The 23,980-nt window shown below is 42.1% G+C and overlaps 1 protein-coding gene and 1 non-coding gene across 12 annotated transcripts in view; both read right to left on the bottom strand.

Annotated features, from left to right (window-relative positions):
- NCALD (neurocalcin delta) overlaps positions 1 to 23,980 on the bottom strand; it is a 431,866-nt gene that overhangs the window by 336,065 nt on the left and 71,821 nt on the right. The gene's annotated exons all lie outside the window — the stretch shown is intronic.
- On the bottom strand, positions 13,861 to 14,002 carry LOC123798001 (small nucleolar RNA SNORA67). The gene has a single exon (XR_006781152.2). It is a non-coding gene; the product is annotated as a small nucleolar RNA SNORA67 (small nucleolar RNA).

Below are 23,980 nucleotides of genomic sequence, written 5' to 3'. Positions count from 1 at the left end.
AGCAACGTATCCGTATGTATAAAATTCTCTAAATTTTTCATATGTTGTGACTCAGTCATTTCACTTCTAGGAATTTGTCCTAAAAACATATTATGTGCATAATAAAAAAGGCACATAAAGATATATGTAGAAAGATGTTTACCATATCTTATTTATAATAAAATAACCTAAATGTTCAATAATAATTTAAATGCCCAATAATGGGGAATTTAAGAGTATATTATACAGTTATTTTTTTCAAAATCATCCTTTTAGGGGCGCCTGGGTGGCACAGCGGTTAAGCGTCTGCCTTCGGCTCAGGGCGTGATGCCGGCGTTATGGGATCGAGCCCCACATCAGGCTCCTCTGCTATGAGCCTGCTTTTTTCCTCTCCCACTCCCCCTGCTTCTGTTCCCTCTCTCGCTGGCTGTCTCTATCTCTGTCAAATAAATAAATAAAATCTTTAAAAAAAATCATCCTTTTATAAGGATATTTAATGATACAGGAGAAAGCTCACCATAAATCTAATCTTCCAAATGACATTTTGAAGTTGTCCCCTTTTTGATGATGATGGATATAAAGGTATCAATAAAAAGAATATCCAAAAGTAAATACACTCAAATCCCCACATGGCAGGATTATAGTACATGTGTATTTTTGCTCTTTTTATTTTTTGTTTTTAACAACCGCAAGGATTGCCTACAATTTTAAAACAGACTAAACATTATTTATTTTAAAAAATCCATTGCTCTCAAGTTGTCAGGCAGCACTCAAGGCAACCCAAAATGTATGTGTGAACCACGGGCACATCTCTTCAAAGGAATGCACAGAGATAGGTCTACCATAAAGCTAAAGAAGCCCAAGCTTCGGGACACTTTCTAAGAGCACACAGGGCTTTCTAGAACTCTAGGAGGGGTCCTAATAATGTGCCTACACGGTCATTTGTTTTTGTTTTTACTTTTACATTAGTAAGCTATTTCAGCATCAACAGATTAAAATCGCCGTCTCTATCCACCACCATTTCTTCTCCATCATACTTTGTCTACATCAGGTAGCACTGGAGTTGCCCTGGGCATTTTGGGGATCTGGATAAAAGGAAATTAAGTTGGGATATATTTAGTTTGAAGCTTCACAGGACATGTTAATGAGGCTTGTGATCATTTCCACGTATAGTTGGGTTACTGCTTGATGTCCCAGGATAGACACGGGTTTTCAGGAATGTTCCTACCACCCACTGTGCTGACTCACCCAGCATCATTTCATGAAGGTGCAAGGCCAGAGGATATGAACATGTCCCAAAGTGCCCAGCACTGGAAGTATGTGGGCAGTAGATGAGAAACAAGGTTTGAAACGCACAGAGCCAGAAGCTCACCTATGGAAAAGATCTTCCAACTAGAGCAGACAGTTCAGTTCTCATTGACATCTGCCCTCATTTTTCAGGACTCTCTATGACTATAGAGGAACCAAGGCAGAGGGTAAACTGTTAAACAGATTTAGGTGGAGAAAACGGCACCAGAAGTACAGCATAGGGTCCATGGGTTGCTTCTCTCATTCTGATCCACTTACCTGGACAAATTCCTGTCCTATTCTGTAAAGTTCTCCCTGCCTTTATTACCTCCGAAGTTCCTGACCTTGGTGTGACAACTGACTCTGAAGCCTTAAGAGTCAGACCTAACTTCCTGTTTGTCACATTTACTTCCTTTGAGATCTTAAACCTTGTACCCAAAGCTAGACTGGTGAATTGTATCCTTTCTCATTGGTCTCTGAGTCTCAGGAATTAGACTTGGCATTCAAGCCTGATTGAACTTTATCAGCAATGGTCACGCCAGTTCCTCAAGAATTCCTCAACCTCTTCCTGTGGGCATACTGACTTCCACAACGTATTTATTATTGATGTGTATACAGATTTAGACCTATTTCTACAAAGGACTCGAAGAAGCTTATAAAAAATATATGCAATAAACTGGAACAAAGTTATTTAATCAATTATGGGCGTACAAGCTGTGAATCTTATTTTACCACTTCACCATTCCATATGCATGGCTTTTTTCCACATCATAAGATGGCTGCTGTGTCTCTATACATCACAGTTACATTCCAGGCAAAGGACAAAGGGAAAGATACAGCACCACAGACTCCTGCTCACCTCTTTTAGTTAGAATTGAGTCCCATGGCCACCTTTAGCTGTCAGGTAGCCTGAGAAATTGAGTTTTTAACTGGCCCTATTGCTGCCCTGAAAAAATCAGGGTTCTGTTAGTAAGAAAGAAGGGGGACACATAGCAAGTAGGCAACTAATAGCAAGTGCCCCACCAAGAAACCAGGTACAAACTGGGTAGATGTTACCAGAAGTATGTGTGGTCCAAAAAATTTTTCCTTATGTGTCTATGAATATTTATATAATATTACATGTTTATATAATACTATATGATTGTGTAAGTCTCCTAAAAACTAAAAATGTAATAACCTAGATAATAAGCGTTCCCATGTTCTTCGTTATTCTCTCCTCTGAAATTTTCCCCTCCTTATTTAAATCAATAATAAAATCTTAATGATAAATTTAACAGAAATTTGGCAATGTGTGTCAAGATTCATGAAAATGTTCCTGTTTTGACTCACAATTAGGGTTGCCAGGTTTAGCAAATAAAAATTGTGGATACCCAGTTAAATTTGAATTTCAAATAAAAATGAAGCCTTTTTAGTATAAGTATGTACCAAATATTACACGGGACATACTTATACTAAAAAAATATTCATGGTTTATCTGAAATTCCACTGTGGCTGGGAATCCTGTGTTTTATGTGGTAACCCTACCCCTATCAGTGCCCCAAGACTTCATCCTAAGGAAATAACACAAAAGAAAGGACGAGAGCCTGCAGCGACAGAAGAGTGGAAAACTGGAAACAAAGTAAATGCCCTCGAAGAAAAGTAAATAAACTATGGTCATTCTAACCTATGGACTAGTATTCAGAAAAATAAAATGATTAAATTATTAAAAATTATAGAAGAATATGCAAGCTTTGTGTATGCCATGATTAAAATTCTAAACAGTAGAAAGACCAAAAAGGAATAAAGAAAGAAAAAGGTTGTGTTTATTAGGGAAGATCTGAGAGGTTTTCCCTCCTTCTAAACTTTTGAAATATCTTTATAATCTCTTACAAATTATAAAATCTTTATAGATATCTTTATAATATCGTAAAACATTCTGCTAAGAGAACACTGGTGAATTATCAAGTTAAGCTGAGTGACCAGATAGGTTTGCAGATGAGGAAAATCAGTCTCATTTTTTCCAGGAAGGTGCTGAACCACCTGCCTTCTAGGCCACTGCTTTGCTGGGTCCAACAGAATGTCTCCCTGAAAACAAGACCTAGGGGTTGGAGAAGAGAAATGGAATAACATTTTAGCGGCCATGTAGCATTTGCCACATTTCAAGGGCATTAAACTCAATAATCTAAGTGAGAAAGGTCAACTCTATTATCCACAGTTATATGAGATAAATAGAAGCTCGAAATGACTTGCTGGGGAGAATACATCCTCTCACAAGCGAGGAGAATCGAAGGAACAGTCATGAAATAATACCTGCATTCATCTAAGAGGCTTTGTGTTGAAGAAGTACTCTTTGTATCTCTGAGCGTGTCCCTCTAATGCTGGTGAACAGGTGATTGCAATTACATACAATGAATGGCATGCCTTCCTTTTTCAAGAACGCACACTTTAAGCTGTTTTTCTAATGGTGATGATGGATTTGTACGATCACCTACACTGTTCACCCCGCTGTGCCTGTGCCCCACCTACAGCCCACATCTGCACAGCTGGCCAGGAGGAGAATTCAGGGACTAGAGTGAAGCAATGCTAAACCAGCTTCCCCAGACAGCCCCCTTCTCTTAGCAATCATGTCAGGTCTCTTAATCAACATCTGCTCGCAGCATTCCTGAACTTAAGTAATGCTTCCCTGTCTCTCTGAGGGGAACTGGGATGCCTTAGCACTATTTGGGTGAAGGTTTTAATGTGTATGAGATTGAGAGGATCATTTCACCACTGCCTGGAGAAGAGTCGACTATGGTGGTGGCCCCATCCTATGACCCCAAGCCATAAGACAGTTCCAGGTTATGGATGCTGGATCATATCCATGAATGTGGATGTGGAAAGGAAATTTTATAAGGCTGGGCCACGAAAGGAAAGAAGACAGAAAAGGGGAAAGAAATCTGGGTACTGGTGGTACTTAGGGCCTCTGAGATCCTTTGGAAGGTAAAAGGTAAGATAGACGTAGTAATAAGTCTATGAAAATAAGATAAATTAAAAGAAAGCTATGATAAAAGAGAAAGAGTAAGAAGGAATATCCTTAAGAGTCGGTCAACAAAATTTCAATTACATGTTAGGCCAGGTTTTAGAATCCCCACCTGTCCTTTCCCCTTCTCAAGAAATCTTATCCTGGGGGCATCTGGGTGGCTCAGTCATTAAGTGTCTGCCTTTGGCTCAGGACATGATCCCAGTTCTGGGATCGAGCCCCACATCTGGCTCCCCGCTTAGTGGGAAGCCTGCTTCTCCCTCTCCCACTCCCCCTGCTTGTGTTCCTGCTCTCGCTGCCTCTCTGTCAAATAAATAAATAAAATCTTTAAAAGAAAGAAAGAAATCTGATCCTGCCCACAAAACTCAGTGGACCTCAGCAGTCCTCTCCGCCCATTCACTTTGGCCACTACTGATTGGACCAGGGGTATTTAGCAAACCTGAAGTTGACCTACACATTGGTGGGCTAGATATCAACTGAATGCACTGTCTCTGGAATTTGACCTCCTCCTCAGTCTTCTTGGCTGGCTTCCCTCCCCTTCCCCACCTCTAGCTGTCAGAGTACCCTGGGGATTCATCCTGGGCCTCTGTCTCTGTCCCATAAACACGATCTCTCTAGCTGATCTCGGCTGGAGCCCTGGTTAGAATTAGCTCCCAAATTCCAATCACCAGTCCCCACCTCTCCCATGCTCCAGATGTAAACATCCAAGTAGCTGCTTGACATCTCTATTTGGATGCCTAGGAGGCATCTCACAACTGAACACGTCTCAAACATAAATTAATTTCTCCCCTCAGTCCTGTTCCTTTCCCAGTCTTCCCATGGCAGCAAATGTAAATCCTGTACGGTTAGTTCCTCCAGAAAAACACTTTATTTGTCTCCTTCTCAACACCCTACAACCAGCTCATCTGCAAATCCTGTAATGTCCCTAAATGGCCAGCTCTCACCAACTCTACCACCACCAACCCGGCCCAAGCCACCATCATCTCTCACGGGGATTCATGCAGCAAGCAGCCTCCTCCCTGGTCTCCTCGCTTCCACGCTTCCACATTGGCCCCTTTGCATTCTGTTTTGCACATAGCCAACAGAGTGACCTTTTAAAAATGTGGATCAGGGGCGCCTGGGTGGCACAGTGGTTAAGCGTCAGCCTTCGGCTCAGGGCGTGGTCCCGGCGTTATGGGATCGAGCCCCACATCAGGCTCCTCTGCTAGGAGCCTGCTTCTTCCTCTCCCACTCCCCCTCCTTGTGTTCCCTCTCTCGCTGGCTGTCTCTATCTCTGTCGAATAAATAAATAAAATCTTTAAAAAAAATTTTTTTAAATAAAAAAATAAAATAAAAATGTGGATCAGATCATGGCGGTCCAACTTAAGACTCCTCCAATGGCTTTCCATTTCACTTAGAAAAACTCCTAACCCCTGACTAAACTGCAAGTCCCTTGATGAGCTGCCCCACTCCTCATCTCCCACCACGTGACCCCTTATTCATTAGGCTGCCATCACTATGGCTTCTTGCTGTTCCTTTTACCCATCACTTTCATTCCTGACTCCGGGCCTCACACACGCTGCTGCCTTTGCCTGGACTCGTGTCTCCTAGATCTCCACATTGCTGGCTCTGCTCCTCATTCAAGTCTACTCAAATACTACTTTGATTCCTTTCTTTAAAGTGCCGCAACATCCCCCATCTCTATCACTCTCTATCCCGTCATCTTATTTTATTTTTTATTCATTCATCTATATCTGAAAGTGCACTGTTCATTCATTCACTTGCCTGTTTATCTGATGATTGTCTGAACTTCCACTGAGAGCAAGACTCACAACAGGCATTGAAGCAGGGTAGGTACTCATTACTACTTGTTAAAGGAATGCAGATGAAAACTGCAGCCTGTAGACGGTCAGCAGTGACTTCTAGACCTCATGGGTCATAAATACTCAATCTTGGGGGCCTGACTGAACCTAGGGGAAGAAGCCAGCTAAGAGGAGAAGATTCAAGGTGAAAGAAGCCGGACTAGAGACCAGGGCTTGGGCTTGGGTTTTGAGCCATCTTCCACAGCAGCTCCCAGGTAGGCTGGCCGCATTCCAGTGCCTCTGAGTGAATCCATCTGTTGTACCTTTCCTCCTTTACCGGAGCTAGCTTCAGAGAGCATCTGTTCTGTGCACGCACGGAGCACTGAGTACCAGCTTAGAGCAGAGACTGCAACGCCACCAGCTGCCTGTTATTTGTTCCTTTTCTAGCCCTAACACAGGTAAATCACCCTGAGGAAGTGAACTGGACAGAGAGGATCCTCTAAACAACTGTAGGATGTCTCCATTCTACAGGGAGAGACGTGACCCAGAGGTGTAGGCGTCTTTCTGGTGACAGCCAGCTAGTCCCTGGCAAACTTAGAATTTCAAGATAGGAAGGATTAACTCTTCCTCTCATGAAAGATGATCTCTATACCTACTACATGGAATGCACTCTTTTGAAGACAATCACAGCATGACAGCGTTCACTTTCCACAAAAGGGGGACTAGAAACAACTCTGCCATCCAGAACGCAATTGTCATGAAATAATGCTTTGGAGTTACAACTGTGCATTTCTTCAAAAGGTTATGAGCGTAACAGCAGAGAGCCCTATCTATAGCAACAACTGCTGCCGTTTTAACAGTCCTTTTCTCACACACCTCCTACAGCTAATCGCTTGACAGCTTTATATGATTATTAACTGCAATGCATAATTAATAAATTGGATGACTTTCCCTTTGCACATCTGAACGTACAAAGCAATCTGCCAACATTTAAGGAAATCCCGTCATGCCACGAGGCGTTAAATCATATTTAAGGAAGTGAGAAATTAAGACACAAGGATAATGGCAAACTTGCCCAAATATTATAAAGCACATCCAGCGAAGTGCCACAGTGATCAGGCAGGACTACACTCTTCCGCCGCCAATTGCTCAGGCCTTGTCAAAAAACGGCAAAGGCCTGATGGCAAAGGCATAGCCATTCCACTGCACTTCTCAAGCCTTTTAAATAAAAATAGATCCCTGCTGCCACCCACCTTTGTTAAAAAAAAAAAAAAAATCCGCCCAGGAAGCATAATTCATCTCTCTTCCAATGACTTCACTAAAAGGGTAAGGGCCCCATGTGTTGTCAGCAGCCAGCCGTGTTTGCTATTTTCACTTCTCACCTAAGAGCTCCATTATTCTGAACAATCCCAAGCAAATACCTTTATTTAAACCACCCCCGGCCGACCTTTATTGCCTAATACTAGGCTCATCTTGACAGCTTCCTATAAGCATTCATTTCAAGACTAGCCTGCAGAATTATCCAAAAACAATATACCACGTCACCCCACGGTATTCTTCCACATAGCACAAATGGAGGCAGGAGGCGAGCCAAATATTTCACTGAGGATTTTAAGGGTTGGCTCCTGAGTATATTATTGTTCTGTTCCTGTCAGAGTTGGTCACGAAACTTCAGGAGACCTCAACCCCACTGGATTAAAGTATTCTTGGTAGAGGCTGAGTAGGGAGAGGGAATTTTCATTTTTGATTGTTCCCACTACTCAAAGAGAAAGCCTTGGGAGTTACATTTTACTTGAAAGGAAGATCCTCAAAAAAAAAAAAAAAAAAAAGCATGGGCTCTGGGGAACCTCTGGGGGATGCTAAAATTCTGTGACCACTCCACATGGTGGGCATGAAGGTCTTAGGGCCCCCACAGAAACTGGAATTACAAGGAGACATCAGGACTGGCTTGTGTTGTACCCAACAAATTGTTCCCCAATTATTTACTACTGGAGGGCTCTGAGGGATTCCAACTAGTCTAGGTCTCCAGCCCACTCATTAGGCATTAAGGCCAAGCTTCTAAGAGCATACTAAGGCCTAAGTGTTTGATATGTGGGACAAGTTTTCGTGCTAGAGAGAGTCTGAAGAATGGATTTTTTTGTGGTTTGGTTTGGTGTTTTCTCTTCCAAGTTTGATGCTTCAACCATGTGCAGCATAATTATCTGTGGCATTTGTTAAATATTCAGATTTGTGGGCCCCTATCTTTATGTTTTGAATCTAAGCCCTGGTATCTGTATTTTATGTAAGCTCCCCAAATTTGAGAACCAGTCCCTTAAGAATAGAAGCAATAAAGGGGGTCTTTTATGACCCCTTCTCTTGGTGGTTTGTCTCTTATTGTCAAAAAAAAAAGAAGGTAGAACAAAATATTCACGCTTTCAATAATGTTAGAAACTGTAGTGTTTACCATAATGTCAATAAATCACATGAATACAATATGACCAGACTACAACTGGGTCTGCTTAGAATTCAAATGCATTAGCACATTATTTCTGAGGTTAAACCTCTAATGAGTCCTTTGGTATTCACTGTCTCAGCAAAGCCCCTATCCTACAGAACATTAGTCTTTAATAGTATTGGTGTCATACGGACGAAAACAAGACTGGACCTTAGCACAAACAGTCCCTGGGCTTAAAAACAGTTTAGCCCATTTACGCCACTGATTGAATGTTGAGAAGCATTCGGATAACGGAAAGCCCGTTGGTTTCCTACACATGCACACTCTCTTTCCTCTTCCAAATAGCACTCCGTTTTTGTTCTTTTTTTGAAGATTTTATTTATTCATCTGAGACAGAGAAATACAGAGAGAGAGAGAGCATGGGTGGGGGGAGAGGCAGAGGGAGAGAGAGAAGCAGACTCCCCGCTGAGCCGGGAACCCGACATGGGGATCGACACAGGGCTTGATCCCAGGACCCTGGCATCATGACCTCAGCTGAAGGCAGATACTTAACCATCTGAGCCACCCAGGCACTCCTACACTCCTTTTCTACGAATTCTCCACCGGCTCCTCCAGCCAGCTAAAGTACTGCACACATACCTTAAGCCAGACATCATACTGGTATTTAAAGATGATTGCCTTTTCATCATAAGAAGAAAAATAAAGATAGAACATTGTTATGAGCTGAATATTTATGTTGCCCCCAAATTCTTCTGTTGAAGCCCTAACCACAATGTGATGTAATTAGAGGGGGGGCATTTGCAAGGGGATTAGGCTTAGATTTCTTCTGGAGGGTGGAGCCCTCATACTGGAATTAGTACCCTTATAAGACAGGAAGAGAGCAATCTCTCTCCACGTTCATGCACCACGCACACACAGAGAAAAGCCTGTATGAGCACCCAGCTAGGAGGCCATCTACAAGCCAGGAGTGGCTCCCATCAGACAGCAAATCTGCTGGCACCTTGATCTTGGACTTGCCAACCGCCAGAACTGGGAGAAATAGATATCTGTTGTTTAAGTCCCCCACTTGGTGGCATTTTGTTATAGCAGCCCCAGCTAAGATGGAAATCATTTAATAAACATATTTTAAAAATTAAAGAGCTCAGCTGCAAGCTCCTTTACAAGGCACTAGAGAAACGCTCCACGGGACATGGCTGGTGCTTTCACCAATACCAAGCCTAAGGGAAGCCAGCAGCTGCCAGACCAATCCTAGAAACAGAAATTTGGTCTGTTGGTGGGAATGTGAGCTACGAGTGGCCACTGGTCCTATGCATGTGATCCTAACCTATTGCTTTGCCTTGCAGCAATCACAAAACGAAAGGAGCAGAGTTGAGCGTTGTATTTAAACTGCCTTCCCAAATCTGGCTTCATAGCCCACCACTCTGCACTCCCATCTTGAAGATACTAATGCTGCCACAGCTAAGTTAGCTAACTGTATTTCACTTCTAAGAGTACGAAAAAGAAAAAAAGGCATCACCATTTGTCCTGAGACACTGTCTCTTTGTGCTTATTATTTTCAAGTAACAGCCCTTTAGACAGCGGTAATTTGAGGAGGAAAACTCTCTTTGGAGATACGATTGACACACGAGCTCTCTGTCCCTGGCAGAAATTGATAAAATTAAAAGGCCTCTTTAAATTGCAGTTTCTCCCCAAATCCTTCTCCAACTAAAATAGATGTGGAGGATCCACCTCCCCCCAACATCCATTCCAAATGGTCTAAAATACACAATCTCCATAAATGTCCCACAAAGAAAACATCCCTATGTGTTATTTAATATTCAAAATTAGTATTTCCTCAGTCACTGCTATAATCACTGTTTTTCTTTCTGATGGGAGGCATCACTAAAGAAATCTCCAGCTTAAAAAAAAAATGAGAAGAGAGAGTTTTCAAGATAACACATGGTTAAATAGAAGCCTGTTCTGTTCAGAAGACTTTCTGGCAAAAGAAACTGAGCACTCCCTTCCAGCAGGGTGCATTTGTAATGGGGCTGCAAATTCATGGGAGCATTTGGCCTGCCTCTCTCCATCGAAGGCTGAAGCCCTTCCACCACAGCTCTGATTCAAATCACTCAGCAGTCCATGGATGAAAAATGCAATAAAGGAGTCAGAACAAAAACAAGAATTACTACTGAGATATGCACATCTCCTCCCCCTACTTCCAAAGAGCAAGAGAAAAATCAATGTATTTCACTCCTTGTGTTTATTAACAATGATTCTTTTTCTTCTGGTGTATAAGGATCGAAAAAATAGCTGCAGGAGGCAAGACTCTTAAAAAAAAAAAATAGGACCTGAGTGTCTCCCCTGCCGGTGAGTTCATAAGTCTGACTCAACCCTAAAATGGCAACAGCACAACTTTGACTCTGAAATTGTCTAATTAAATTCACAAATCCAAGCCAAGAAGACACTTTCCTTCAATTGAAACAATCCATGAACAGTATTTCAAACCCGCTCAGCATGGTTTGGACTTAACACACACCATTCTGGAACCCCTTACAAGCCTTCCCATAAGCAGTCATAGCATGATGGCTGCAGCCATGAATATCAAAGGTGTAGTGCCCCTGTGGATGGAGACAGGGACCCTTTCTGTGCAGCAGCTTAGATTCCAACTGGGTGATCCAACATGAGGCTAAACAATTCCTTTATTCCTTTTATTTTCATTTAACTTTTCTTTTAAATCAAATCAAATCAAGTATATTGTTTTAAAAAGTCAAATTGCACTGTAAAGCTAGAAGAAAAATGAGCAACCTGTTACCCCCCCCCGTCCCACCTCCCCATCCCATTTCCCACAGGTTACAACTCCCAACTCTTTTTATCTATTTCCTACCATCAAAACCTCCATATTTTAATATTAGATGCTTTATTGTTATTTCTTGTTTTCTTTTTCCACGCGGACATTATCTACTACTTCCTACTGTCAAAGATTAGAATCTAGCAATTACATTAGTTCCTCCCGTTTCCCCACCCCACCATCACCTCGAAAGAGTAACACCACTATTTTGATTAAAGCAATATAGAATTTACATTTTATGACTATGAACCTAGACTGCCTTGGTTGAAATCCTACTCCAACGGGTACCGGCTATGTGGCCTTTACATCATTTCCCATAATTGTAAAATGAAAACTGCATCCACACCCACTTCATGGGTTGCTGTGAGGGTTAAATGAATAATTATGCGCAAACACTGAAAAGAGTGCCTGGCATAAAATGAGTGCTCTCTAAATGCACAATCAAAACACATTTCCTTTCTTGTTCATCTTCTTTTTTTTTGCCTCATTTTTCATTTACTTAACGTTCTATATAACTTTCACTATTGTATCCTGAAAACTCCCACAATTCTCTAAAATTCCTCTCATTGCATATATTACACTCTGTAGTATTCATTTGCTTTCCTTACCACATCCCTCTTGGAGTGTTCCATCCTCCTGTTAAAATCTGCCCAAGCTCCATGGGCCTGATGCACACTTTAAATCAGGTATTCCCTTCTCTTTCTGTGTGGGCCCTTGACCTGATCCCAAGTCCCATGGCTTCCTCCGTCTTGATTTATACTCCTTTTTGATGGTGCACATATGGCGGCATATTCCTAAATCAAGATACGCAGGAGTTAAATACCTTCAGTCGTATAACTTCGGAAAGGCTTTTATTCTACCTTTACATTTGCCTGAAGTTCTGCAAAATACAGAAATCTAAGTGGAAATAATTTTCCTTCAAGACGTTGAGGGCAATGCTCCATCAACTTCTAGCTTCCACAGTTTCTGTTGAAAAGTCTAGTTCCCCTCTGATAACTGATTTCTTCTTGTCTCTGATAGTTCCTAAGATTTCTCTTCATTCCTGGTATAACATTTCATGATGACATGCATCCCTTGTACTGGGCACCAAGCAGGCCCTTTAATCTGGAAACTCCTATCCTTTGGGGATTTTTCTTGTTTTTTTCTTTTTTCTTTTCTGATTTCCTTCATGTTCTTTTGGAATCACTATTAGTTGGATGTTGGCCTCTTGGACTTTCCTCCATTGTTCTACTTTTTTCTCCTATTTCCCCATCTCTTGGTCCTTCTGTTGTACTCTCTAAGAGTTCTTCAACCTTACTATCCAACCCTTCATTTTTACTTCTGCTCTCATAGCTTTAATTTCTAATAACTTCTTTTGTTTTATCACTATCCCTTTCTTGTTAATAGCTTAGTGGTCTAGTTTAAGAAGTGCAATAGCATCTCTTACCTCTCTAGAGATACTAGAATAAGTTACTTTTAATGTTTTCTTCTGTTGCTTGCATTCTTTATTTTTCTTCTAGATTCCTCTTTTTTCCTCTTCATTTTTTTTTTTTAAAGATTTTTTATTTATTCAACAGAGACAGAGACAGCCAGCGAGAGGGAACACAAGCAGGGGGAGTGGGAGAGGAAGAAGCAGGCTCATAGCGGAGGAGCCTGATGTGGGGCTCGATCCCACAACGCCGGGATCACGCCCTGAGCCGAAGGCAGACGCTTAACCGCTGTGCCACCCAGGTGCCCCTTTTCCTCTTCATTTTTATCTCCATTTTTTATGAAGAGAGTCTCATGCTGGGAGTCTCTTCACTCTGTGGCTTGCTCTCTGGTCATACTTAAGACAGTCTCAAAAAGATAAAGGGAAGATCTGGGAGAGGGATTAGAACTTATAATGAGTGATTGGCAGGAACCTGTCACATAGTTGGAACGTTTACAGATGCCCGTATGTTTGTCTTTGCTAGTCAATTTCCCAATCAAGATATTCTACCAACTCCTATAGTGCCTGTGCAAGCACATGTCTACAGTGGGTAAGGAGGCAGGGAGTCTCATCCCAGATTTTCACTTAACTCAGAGTTTCTCAACCTCAGCTCTATTGCCATTTCGGGGCAGATAATTCTTTGTTGTGGGGGCAGTCCTGTGTATTGTAGACTATTTAGCAGAATCTCTGGCATCTACCCACTAGATGCCAATAACAAATTCCCACCAAGTTGCAACAACAAAAAAATGTCTCCAAGTATTGCCAAGTTATCAGTTGACTTTTCCTGTAGTCTGGGAGCTCCCAAGTTCATCTTCTCTAGACATAAACCTATCTATGCAGAATGGAGGAAGAGTACTTGTCTAGCATCACAAGTGGGGGAAGGGAATCCTTTTTATTTATTTTTTTTTTTTTTAAAGATTTTATTTATTTATGTGACAGAGAAACAGCCAGCGAGAGAGGGAACACAGCAGGAGGAGTGGGAGCGGAAGAAGCAGGCTCATAGCGGAGGAGCCTGATGTGGGACTCGATCCCAGTACGCCGGGATCACGCCCTGAGCCGAGGGCAGACGCTTTAACGACTGCGCTACCCAGGCGCCCCTACCGCAGCGCGTGTAGGCAGCCAAAGGCAGGCGAAGGAGACAGACGTGCCCTCTCGCCCGGTAACCTGAGGCATGCCAGATCTTATTCCAAGCTGCTACTTTCCTGAAGCGGGCATGGGCAGGCCCCTTGGAGAGGGAATCACCTTGGACGGGGAATCCTTTTTAAACTCAGCCTCACCTTCAGAGGTATCTAGTGGCACCAATGTCTGAGCTTGTCTTGAATTTGTGACACAAAGGAGCTTGCTTATTATTGGCTATAGCAGGAAAAGCTAAAACCCAAATCAGTTACCATTAATCCATCTACTTTCCATATCTCAAAATTTTGCTGGGATCTCTTGTATACAGTCATCTCCTTCCCTATTCTTTTTGTCCTCACGAGTTAATGTTGTGTAATCCTTTCTCTGTCATTTTAGTGGTATTAAGAATGGGGGACAGTAAACACTGCAAAATAAACATTGCATTTGGGCATCATGTTTAACCTGAAACCTCTCAATTCTTTAATTCTCAAATTCTGGTAAATGAAGAAAGTTAACAACTCTCATGGCAGCAAGAAATACATCACCTAAGCATCTCTCATGACTGTACAAGAGCATATAGGCCTTTGGTGTACCATTTTGTCAAAATCCCAGAGTTGAGGGTTAGAAAAATATACGAAATCAAAAACATTGCACTAAGACCAAACCAGGACCAAATCTCATCCTAACCCTGACCAATCCATCTAATCTATCAATAAATCTAATGTTACTATCAATAAATCTAATGTAATCACTTTCTCTTTCATATTAAAGATGAAATTCTGTATCTCAGAAAGACACATCCAGAACACCATTAGCCCTCAAAAGTCAAGTGGCCCCCAGAACTACATTTGTCCTCCTGAATCCATCTACTTCTTTCCATGCCCACAACTACCGGCATCCTGCACCAGCCGCCATTCATCACTGACCTGGATTCCCTTCTAATCTGCCTGCCACTATTCAATCCAGTCCAGTCTATCCTCTATCACAGTAATCTTTTCAAAGAGCTAATATATTCATTTCACATGTCCTTAACCCCACGCCACCTTAAAATTCAGTGACTTCCCATTGCTCTTGGGAGGACAACTGAAATCCTTAACATGCCTAACACAACCCCACAAGGCTAGTCCCTGCCCACCTCTCTCTAATCTCCTGTCCTAATGTGCTTCCTCTTGCTTCTGGTGCTCCAGTCACAGTAACTGGCCTTTTTCTATGCTCCTCCCACTATTGGCCTTCATCTGTACTATTCTTTCTTTCTGGAATGCGTGGAATTCCTGGAATGCTGTTTACCCACGCAGCTCCTTCAACCAGTTATTTCCAACCCATCCATCAAATTTCAACTCATCCATAGAGTTAAGAGCCTTCCCTAACTCTATACCCAGAGAGTTCCTTTTATTTTACCTACGACTTGTCATTTTTTGTCGTCACATAGGAATGCTTCATGTCTTTATGTGCCACTTTGATTCACGCTCTTCTGCTCCTCCACTGGACTGTAACTAGGACAGAAGGGACTTTGCCTGTCTTACTCATTGCTCTGTCCTCAGAGCCTTGTACCTTGCCAGACATTTAGGGGACACAAACAACTTACCACTTGTACTAAATGAATGACTTCACTAAGTTCCCATGAGTTAAAGAATTACTCTATGTGGTCTAGGGAAAAAACTACTCTTTAGCTCTTTATGGGTGACTCTTCAGTATGACTGATAATTGTGGTTGGGTAAAAGGAAATGCATTTTTATCATGAAGGGTATGACCAAATGAGTTGAGAGAGTTAAGCCAGAGATTGTTAAATGCCAAGGTATTCATTCTCTGTATTATTGGGTGGCAAACTGTCCTACTAAAAATATTTGCATTTCCCCAGCCTCCCTTACAGACCAGCATAGTTGGTGAGATTTAAAAAACCAAACCAAACAAAAATAAAATGGAAGGTAGGGCTTTGAGTGTTGATTCAGCTGAGAGTTATGGCTCTATCCTCTTCTTTGCTCCATCTTTCTACCTGGAGCATGGATGTGATGGCGCCACCTCCAGCAGCCATCTTGGACTATAAGGCTATCTTTTTTTTTTCTTCTAGCTTTATTGAGAAGTAATTGATATATAACACTGTATAAGTTCAAGGTTTAAAACATGATAATTTGATTTACATGTATATTGTAAAATGATTATCACAATAAGGTTAGTTAATATATCCATCACCTCATAGAATTATCATTTAGTGTGTGTGGGGTGAGAATTTTAAGATTTACTCTCTCAGCAAATTTTAAATACACAATACAGTATTGTCAACTATAGAAACCATGTTGCAGATTAGATCTCCAGAACTTAATCATCTTGTAACTAGAAGTGTGTACCCTTTGACTACCTTTACCCATTTCCCCCACCCCTGGCAACCACCAGTTTATGCTTCTGAGTTCAGTTTGTGTTTAGATTCCATATACAAATGAGATCATACAGTATTTGTCTTTCTGCGTCTGACTTACTTCATTTAGCATAATTCCCTTAAGGTCTATCCATGTCATTGCAAATGGCAGGATTTCCTTCTTTTTTATGAAAAAAAAAAAAATATATATATATATATGGTTGTTTTCAGTCCTGGTTATTATAAATAACACTGCAATGAACTTGGGAATATAGAGATCTCTTTGAAATCCTGATTTTGTCTCCTTTAGATATATACCCAGAAGCAGAATTGCTAGACCACATGGTAGTTATATTTTTCATATTTTAATAATACTGTTTTCCAGGATGGCTGTACCAATTTACATTTCCACCAGCGGTGCACAAGGGAACATTTTTCTCCACATCCTCATGAGCATTTATCATCTTCTGTCTTTTTGAGAATAGTCATTCTAACAGGTGTGAGGTGATATCACATTGTGATTTTTGATTTGCATTTTCTTGATGATTAGTGATGTTGAGTAACTTTTCATGTACTTGTTGGCTATCTGTATATCTTCTTTGGAAAAATGTCTATTCAGGTCCTTTGCCCATTTTTATTATTATTATTATTTTTAGAGAGCGCATTCATGCACAAGCATGGGGTCGGGAGGGGCAGAGAGAAAGAAAATCTTAAGCAGGCTCCACTCCCAGCACAGAGCCCAACAAGAGGCATGACCCTGAGATCATGACCTGAGCTGAAATCAAGAGTTGGATGCTTAATTGACTGAGCCACCCAGGCACCCTTTTAAATTATTATTTTTATTATTTTGCTACTGAGTTGTATCAGTTCCTTATAAATGTGGATATTAATCCTTTACCAGATATATGATTTGCAAATATTTTCTCTCATATAAGACTACCTCAAGAAGAGAAATGTACAGAAAACTGTAAGAGTCCTAGGTCCCAAGGACCAAGATACAGCCACACTGTCCCTGGACAGACTACCTCCCATTATTTATTGTTAGAAAAAATAATAAATCCTTGTTTTTAAGCCACTGAAATCAGCTTGTTCCCAGCAACCAAACATAATACCTAACTGATGTGATAGTTAATAGAAAGTGACAAATCCTGCCCCTAAATACCTCACAAATTCCTGAGGATAAAATAGATGGCCCAGCGAGAGCCACAAGGAATCATCAGGGCTAATCAACTCCAACCAAATTCCTAAGGCAGTTGTTTCTAATTGAACTAAGTTATTTGATTATCTATGAAGTTTCCTGCGATGGACCTTACACCACCACTTTGTGATGGAAAAGGCATTTCCCACTGCATTTCCAAAATTATCAATCACACCCAAAAAAAGTCACTCTTAAAATACAAACCTTGAGTAATGCTCAGATTGGTTAATAATCTCAACACTAGCCATACAGTTATAATGTTTAAATTCTATTAAAAGTTCAAAGAAACTTGCAAATTAATTTACATGACGTCAGCTCAGTTTAAAAGGAAAGTGAGAGGGGGTGCCTGGCTGGCTCGGTCAGTACAGAGTGCGACTCTTGATCTTGGGGTCGTGAGTTTGAGCCCCACATCGGGCGTAGAAATTACTCAAAAATAAAATCTTTAGGGGCGCCTGAGTGGCTCAGTCAGTTAAGCATCCAACTCTTGGTTTAGGCTCAGGTCATGATCTCAGGGTCCTGGGATAGAGCCCCACATCGGGCTCTGCACTGAGCATGGCGCCTGCTTATGATTCTCTTTCTCTCTCTCCCTCTTCCGAGCCTGTACTCTCTCTCTCTCATATTAAAAAAAAAAAAAAAGTCTTCAAAAAAATAAAAAGGGAAGCAAAGTGTGAGACAGCACTGATAGCATTGATCACTCAGCCAGATGCCTTGTGTAAACTATCTCATGCGACCCTCAAAACAGCTATATATAGTACTTATTGTATTCAAAACAAGGAAACCGAATCAGAAAAGGTAAGTGACTTGCCCAAGGCTTCTCGAATGAGTAGCGAGCTAGGATTTAAACATAGTAGTCTTCCTTTGTGCACTGGGGATACATTCCAAGACCCCCAGTAATACCCGAACCTGAGGAGGGTACTGAGCACTATGTATGCTGTTTTCTCCTGTAAGTACATACCTATGATACAGCTTGACTTACAAATGAGGCACAGTAACAGATTAACAACAACAATAATAAAATCATTATAACAATACGCCGTAATAAAAGTGTGAATGTGGTCTCTCTCACAATATCTCTTCATGTACTCACCCTTCTTCTAGTGATGATGTGAGAGGATAAAATGCCTACGTGACAAGATGAAGTGACATGAATGACGAGTGACGCAGGCACTGTGACGTAGCCTTACACTACCACTGACTGGCTGACGATTCGTCAGAAGGAGGCGGGGTTACTTCTGCGCCGAAACCGCGGGAAGCGGGAAGCGAAACTGGCGAAACTGCAGCCAGCGAAACCTCAGCTAAGGGGGGACTCCGGTACTTCTGACTCCACGTCCTGTACCATTTTCACTACCCCATCCTGCCTTGTGATATTGTAATTTATAATAGGAAGTAGGAGAAGAAAGGGATAAAGAAAGGGGGGGTAATCAGAAGGGGGAATGAAACATGAGAGACTATGGACTATGAGAAACAAACTGAGGGCCTCAGAGGGGAGGGGGTGGGGGAATGGGATAGACTGGTGATGGGTAGTAAGGAGGGCACGTATTGCATGGTGCACTGGGTGTTATACGCAACTGATGAATCATCGAACTTTACATCAAAAACCAGGGATGTACTGTATGGTGACTAACATAATATAATAAAAAAACATCAAATAAATAAATAAATAAATAAATAAATAAATAAATAAATAAATAAATAAATAAATAAATAAAAGGAAATAAATGATCTTCATCCCAGTTCCTGGCAAGGAGCTCTTAAACCTCGGAATTAGAGTCTAAGCGCAGAGAGCGATAGAGATGTCTTTTGTTATGTTAATGAGGTGACTTTTGGGAAGCCCTTAGGTCATCTCAGGATAGGAGCTGATCACCACCAGAGGAACCAACCCTATGATTAAAGAGTTAGAACTCGGTCTCCCCAGATCTCTGGGGAGTGGAGGAGGCTGAAGATTGAATTCTGTGGCCAATGACTTAGTCATGCCTATATAATGAAACCTCCTTAGAAACCCAAAAGAATGGGGTTCAGAGACCTTCTAGGTTCATGAACACATGGAGATGTGGGGAGAGTGACATCTTGGGAAAGCATGTAAGTTCTAAGTCCCTTGCCACATACCTTGCCCCATGGCTGGTTGTTTCTGAGTTATATCTTTTTATAACAAACTGGTGATACAGCAAGTAAAATGTTTCTCTGAGTTCTGTGTGCCACTCTAGCAAATTAATTGAACCCAAGGAAGGGGTTGTTAGAACCTCTGATTTATAGCTGGTCAGTCAAATGCACTAATGACAGCCTGAACTTGTGATTGGCATCTGAGTGCAGAGGGCAGATTTTAGGACTAAGCTCTTAACCTGTGGGATCAGTCACTATCTCCAGGTAGATAATGTCAGAATTGAGTTAATTGCTTTTTGGTGTGGGGAAAAAAACATGCGCTTGAGTTGGTATCAGAGAAAGCCAGCAATTATTATCTTATTTGACTTCACCAAACCCTGTTAATGAGCAAATGCTCTTCTTCACAGGATTAATCAGCAAGAAGTTCTTGTGGATTGAATTGTGTCCTCCATAAAGATATGAAGATAGGAAGTCCTAACTCCTAGTACCTGTGAATGAGACGTTATTTGGAAATAAGGTCTACACAGGTAAAATCAAATTATGGTCAGGTCATACTGGACTAGGGAGGGCCCTAATTCAATGACTGGTATCCTTAGAAGAGCAAAATCTGGACACAGAGACACACTAAGAGGGGAACATCATATAAAGCCAGAGACCAAGATTGGAGTGATGTGTCTGAAAGCCAAGAATGCAAAGGATTGTGGGCAACCACCAGAAGCTCAAAGAGGCAAGGAAGGATTCTCCGCAGAGCCTTCAGAGGGAGCATGGCCTTGCTGACACCCTGGTTTCAGACTTCCAACCCCCAGAACTATAAGAGAATAAAATTCTGTTGTGTTAAGCCATGCAGCTCATGGTGATTCGTTACAGCAGCCCTAGGAAACTAATACAGAAGCTGACCCTGACTTTGGGTTGTTTTGGCTTTAGCAGGAACATATGTTTGGTTGAGTATAAAGTTATGTCCGTGTCATGTGATGTGGGAGTGAGGCACCAGTCAGATGGAGCTGGCAATGTGTCCAGTATCTCCTCCTGCCCAGTCCAGGAAGGCCCAGAGGATGAGAGAGGTGGAAAGCGACAGGTGGAGGGAGGGGCAGAACAAAGTGTGGTGGCAGCTTGGACTTAAGAACCAAATTGGGCCAGTGAGATGTGAGCAAATAACAAATATTCAGGATGGTGATTCCAGAGCCCTCCTTATTAGACCTGAACACTTGAAGGACCTCATTTTTTCCACTCACCCAGATTAGGGCCACAAAAGGCAGACCAACTTAGTCCTGTGTTTAGATTTTGAACATCTAAACATTTAGGTTCGGACCTGCTAAAACCCAAAGAATAGTGGCTGGATCCAATTTTACATTTTGTCTAATGCCAAAGATGCCGTTCGCAGGTTCATTAAAGGGTTCAATTACCTGAAGCAAATGCTTAAAATCACTGGGGAAATAATTACTCAAAATGTACACCCTGAAATGTATGAAATTACTAATGATACAAACTCAAGCCAAGAAAATATTCTTGTTAAAATGAAACTAAGTAGGGGATAATGGAACTGAATGGTATCTCAAACTCGTTTTTCACTGTTAGGCTTGTTTCATGGTGGAAGTACCCATTTCTAGATAGTTTTTAGGAAAAAATAAACATTTCAAAGATGTTAATTCTACTAGTTATGACATTCTCTTAAACCAGTCACCTTTCAATGAAGCCAGTGAGATGAAATAAATCTTGCCAAAACTTTCCCTCTATTAGGGTGACCAACTCATTCCAGTGTGCCTGGAAATGTCCTGGGTTTAGCACTGAAGGGCCTACATCCCAGAAAACCCACAGTCCTGGGCAAAGCAGGACAGTTTGTCACTCTACCTCTAATAAACGAGAAATGGTCATGTGAGCAAGCACCACAGGGCAGGAAACTGCTGCAAAGACCCAAAACGTATATTCAAAGAAGAATCTTAGAAATCAAATAGGTCCAAGAGATGAATCCAAAATGAGGCTAGCAGGCTGAAGATCAAAGGTCACTTTTCAAGTGGACTCACACTGGTAACCTCTCGCTTCTCACTGACTGCTCCTCACTATCTCTTTGCTCAGCCCTCACTATCCAGGGCTCAGCCACGGGCCCTCTTTTCCTAGCTACGCTCACACCCCAGGTTGTCCCCCCCAGTCCAGGATTTAATACAACCCCCAAATCTCTCTGCAGCACTCATGCCTCTCCAGGTCCATACAACCAAATGGTGACTTAACATCCCCTCTTGGGTCTACACGTATGAGTTTGCTTAGTCTGCCATACAGAGCATTGCAGTCTGAGTGGCTTAAACCACAGAGAGTGATTTTCACACAATTCTGGAGGCTTGAAGTCCAAGATTGAGGTATCAGCAGGGTTTTTCTTTTAAGACATCGTCCCTTCACTAGTAGATGGCCAGCTGTCTTCTCTCTGTCTTCACATTGTCTTCCATCTGTGTGTGTCTGTGTCTGAAACTCTTCTGACAAAAACCCCAGCATTGGATTAGGGCTCTAATCCTTTTCCCTGCTCCATTACTACTTCTGCCCTTTTCAAGCCACTGTCGTGTCTGGGGTCACAACAAAACCTAATGAATCTCCCAGCTTCAGCTTCTACTCCCTACAATCCATTCTTATCAAAAGCAGCCATTGTTTACATGTAAAAAAGACTACGCCACTTTCCTGCCTAAAGCTCATGGATAGATTCCCATTGCCCTTAGAACACATCTGAACCCACTACCCTGGCCTACAAGCCCCTGTGTGCCTGGGCAGCCTTGCTATAAGCGTTTCTCTTTTGCCCTCTAGGCTAAAGCCCGTGACACTCATCAAGCTCACTCCCATCTCTAGGCTTCTGCACTGCCCCTGCCTCCATCTGGAATGCTCTTTCCCTGCTATTCTCCTGACATGTTCCTTTTTGTCATTTGCAATTTGATTTTTCCCTGACCACCCAACAAAATATGATCCCATTGTCATTCTACTCTATATGAGTAGATATAATTCTACTTTAATTAGAATTCTACTTTTAGTTCTCTTTAATTCTACTTTAACTTTATTTTCTTGAGAGCAGAACCCTTACTTGCCTTTTAAAGCCTCATATTCCTAGAGCCTAAAAGAGTGGATGGCACAGAGCAGGTGCTTGGTAACTCTTTGTTATTTCTATGGACACAAATTAGCTGCACGTCCAAGGCAGGGGTGCTCCCTCTTCTCCAGGGTAAGCTAGGGAAAAGACATATGAGACCCAATGGGTTACTCTTCTGGTGACTTCTGAGAAATAGGATCACAGCCCTGAAAACATGGGCACAGCCAGAAGTCATGGATGTGTAGGGATTTGAGAAGGCTGGCAATTCCCAGATAACTGACCTATGCTTTGAAGTCTTAACTCACCTAAGTCAGAGCCTGATGTGGAATGCCTAAGACATTACAAAAGGGTCAACGAAGCATTAGGGACCTGAAAGGAACTAGGACAGGAGACAGAAATGAAGAAAGGCAAACAATGGGACCATTCACTACATCTAACATTCACACCACACTTGATAGTCTGTGCCTACTTCCCAGGGTTCATAGTCACAACCAAGGGGACCCCACACCAAGCTCCAAACCCAAGGGTGCTCAAGCAGGAGGAGATTTTAGTATCTCTTGCTATTGTGCTTGTGCCCTCTGAGGCTCATCACCACAACATGTTTATTCCAGATCTATCACTCCAGATAAGGTCAACACACACAGATGCTGTTTCAACAGAAACTGAGTGAGTTACGAAGGTCAAGGCCAGGAGTTCCGGATGCCTGCATGAGGCTGAACAGAACTTACTTGTTAGCACCCATTCTCTGGCAATCATCAATAACTTCTTTTCAAAGTACCTCCTCATTCTGGACTTCTCCCACCATTTCTACCAGTGAAACCTCGGTCCTCCTGCTCTCTGCCCTGACAGCACCTGTCTGATCACCTGTAAAACAGAGTCTGCAGCCCTGACAGGTATATAAGCCATTATTATCAAATTTGAAATTACGGCATAATAAATCGTCACTCTATCTCTTTCTCTCATTTTTCCTTGGACTCTCCCACCCTCATCCCACTCCAGCCCCCCAACCAGCCAACACAATTCAGAATGTACTGCAAAGGCAGGGCCACAAAGCAGGCCACACAGCACAGTTGCAGAGTACGCCATTTGTAGGATGTGAATGGCGCTCTCCACACAGCCTCAGTAGCACCCTGGCGAAGGCACGAGGCAGAGACAGTACAAGAAGTATAGTCCGCACTTGGGGTACGAGTCCTAGGAGAAGCATGGATACATCTGAGAAGATCTGCCTTAGGGTAGGTCAGAGGAAGACCAAGAGTGAGAAAGAAGACTGGATGACCTCTATTTGTCCTTCCGCATCCCTGGAGACTGACCTGCGTGCACTACACCACTAGGGCGCTCTTGCCCTCTGGCTTCTAGATGGATTCAGGCAATGGGAAGCACGGCAGGAGATTGGAATTCA

This window comes from Ursus americanus, chromosome 9 (assembly GCF_024610735.1).
Source record: "Ursus americanus isolate L20-20 chromosome 9, mUrsAme1.1.p, whole genome shotgun sequence".
NCBI classification, from domain to species: Eukaryota; Metazoa; Chordata; class Mammalia; order Carnivora; family Ursidae; genus Ursus; species Ursus americanus.
The sequence above is the reverse complement of the archived record's forward strand: the minus strand, read 5'-3'. Positions and strand labels throughout refer to the sequence as shown.